A 2,946-nucleotide genomic window follows, 5' to 3' on the forward strand; every position below is an offset into this window, starting at 1 on the left:
GCCATCAAAATCAATAACACGGAAGGAAATTTTCCTAGAGTGGTAAATGGGCAAAGAATCAAGCATTACATCTCTGGTACTCCCATAAATGTACCAGACCAATATCATCAATGTCATAACTCCACAGGAGTACATAAGGGATGTTTATCAGCCGTTTTCAGACCTTGAAAATGAAGATGTATCTGTTTCGGTAAGAAATTGGACTCTGATACTTTTCCAATAGGAAATTTCGTCCGTTTGGGATTTTTTGGAAAATTAGAAAAATAAAAAGCAGACCGGAGAGCGAACGAGGTAGCCACAAGCCCTGCCATCGCCCCTACCCCCCTGGTGGCGGAGGGCAAGCTTGTGGGCACCTCGTGTGCCTCCCAGACTCCGTTTTCTTGCGGAGGACTCCTTCTGGCCCAGATAAAATCAATATATAGTCGCCCGAATGTTTTGATCTCCGTATCGCGTAGTTTTCCTCTGTTTTCGTTTTGAACTTGTTGTGTGCCGCAGATTTAGAGCAAAGATGTCTCAGGAATCTATTGGGGAGAATGTTCTTCACCAAGTTCATGAGGAAGTAGATGCTAATCTGAAAAGAGTAGAAGTCACGGAAGCCAGGGACCAAGCTAAGGAGAAAACCCAAGCTAGGGAGGAAGTTGAACCTATGTTCAACATTGAAGACGTTGAAGGAGTAGATTTTCTCCAACCCTTCCTCCACGTGCTGTCTCCATCCTTGATCGAACTCTTGAGGTTTTGCAAAACAACTCATGCTCACAATATTTCTCTTTCTCGTGAAGTTGTTTTGCTGGAAAACCATGTCACAGATCTCAAAGGTATAAATCAAAGATTGATAGCTCTCTTGGAATCAAAGGCGACGACAACACCACCATCACCACCGAAGGAAGATAACTAAGCATTGGTATGGGCAATCCCCTTGGCTTCTGCCAAGCTTGGGGGAGTTGCCCTGGTATCGCATCACCTTTATATCTTTTGCTTTTACCTTTGTTTTAGTTCTTTCCTTTTCAGTTTTTATTTCTTCTTTTATAGGAATAAGTTTTTAGTTTTTAGTTTGAGTCTTTTGCTTTTGTCTCTCCCCCGATGTATTCGAGCTTACAAGCTATATAATAAAGAGTGTCTTAGTCAAGGGCTTTGCTTTGTGCCATGATCAAAAAGTATGAAAAGAACGATAGCATGAAAGATCATGAGACGATCTTATGGAAAGTGATAACTTCACTTATGACAAGTATGATGATTGAAACTTGTTGAGAATAAATCAACATAGACCTCAGTCATTGTTGCAATTAATAAGAAGTAATGAGGAAAGAGAGGTTCACATATAAATATATCATCTTAGACACTTTTTACAATTGTGAGCACTCACCAAACTATTACATGCTTAGGAGTAGATGTTGGACAAGGAAGACAACATAATGAATTGTGTTTGCTTGGTTCCAAACAATGTTACATGATTAGAGATCCCTTAGCATGTGACGATTGCTTCCACCTCATATTAGCCAAAACTCCTGCACCAAGTAGAGATACTACTTGTGCATCCATAAACCTCCAACCCAGTTTTGTCATGAGAGTCCATCAACCTACCTATGGATTGAATAAGACCCTACAAGTAAGTTGTCATCGGTGCAAGCAATAAAAATTGCTCTCTAATATGTATGATCTATTAGTGTGTGGAAAATAAGCTTTGTACAAACCTGTGATGAGGAAGACATAAAAGGGACAGACTACATAATAAAGTTCTTTATCACAGGAGGCAATATAAAGTGACGTTCCTCCGCACTAAGAGGACGCATTCAAACCTCAAAAGCGCATGAGAACTGCTGCTTCCCTCTGCGAAGGGCCTATCTTGTACCTTTACTTTTTACCCTTGTAAGAGTCATGGTGATTTTCACCAATTCCCTTTTTGCCTTTGTCTTGGCTACCGTCACATGCTTGGGAAAGATCTATATTCATATATAAACTTGGAGTTGAGTACTCATGCTTTATTGTTGTTTACTTTACCCTTGAGATAAATGGTTGGGAGGCAAAACTATAAGCCCCTATCTTCCTCTGTGTCCAGCTGAAACTTTGACACCATGAGTACCACGTGAGTTGTAACAATTGTGGAAAGCAAAAGAGATGATTGAGTATGTGGGTCTGCCTTACAAGCTCTTATTTGACTCTTTCTGATGTTGTGATAAATTGCAATTGCTTCAATGACTTTGGACTATTGTTGGTTACTTCTCGGTAAGGTTTTTGCTTCATGCTTTGCTTTGCGAAGGAATTGTTACTTTCCCATAAGAATTTTATGATGTATTGCAGTTCTATGTATGATCATGATGCCCTCATGTCCGTATTATCTTTTATCGACACCTTCGTCCCTCAACATGTGGACATGTTTATGGAACTTGGTTTTCGCTTGAGGACAAGCGAGGTCTAAGCTTGGGGGAGTTGATACGTCCATTTTTCTTCATGCTTTCATGTTGATATTTATTGCTTTTTGGGCTTTTATATTACTTGTGGTACCATATTTATGCCTTTTCTCTCTTATTTTGCAAGGTTTATTTGAAGAGGGAGAATTCAGGCAGCAGGAATTCTGGACTGGAAAAGGAGCAAATCCTAGTCCACTATTCTGCACATCTCCAAATGCCCTGAAAAGTTACGTGGATTTTTTCTGGATTATATAAAAAATACTGGGCGAAAGAACTACCGGAGGGGGGCTGCCAGGGCGCCACAAACCCTGACACCGCCACCCCCTTGGTGGCGGAGTGGGGGCTTGTGGGCTCCCTGACGGCCCACTAGCCCCCCTCTTTTGCTATATGAGGCGTCCTGATCCAGAAAAAAAATCAAGAGGGAGCTTTTTCGTGGTTTCGCCGCCGCCACGAGGCGGAACTTGAGCAGATCCAATCTAGAGCTCCAGCAGGACGATCCTGCCAGGGAAACTTCCCTCCTGGAGGGGGAAATTGTCGC

The sequence above is a fragment of the Hordeum vulgare genome, chromosome 7H (assembly GCF_904849725.1).
Source record: "Hordeum vulgare subsp. vulgare chromosome 7H, MorexV3_pseudomolecules_assembly, whole genome shotgun sequence".
NCBI lineage: Eukaryota > Viridiplantae > Streptophyta > Magnoliopsida > Poales > Poaceae > Hordeum > Hordeum vulgare.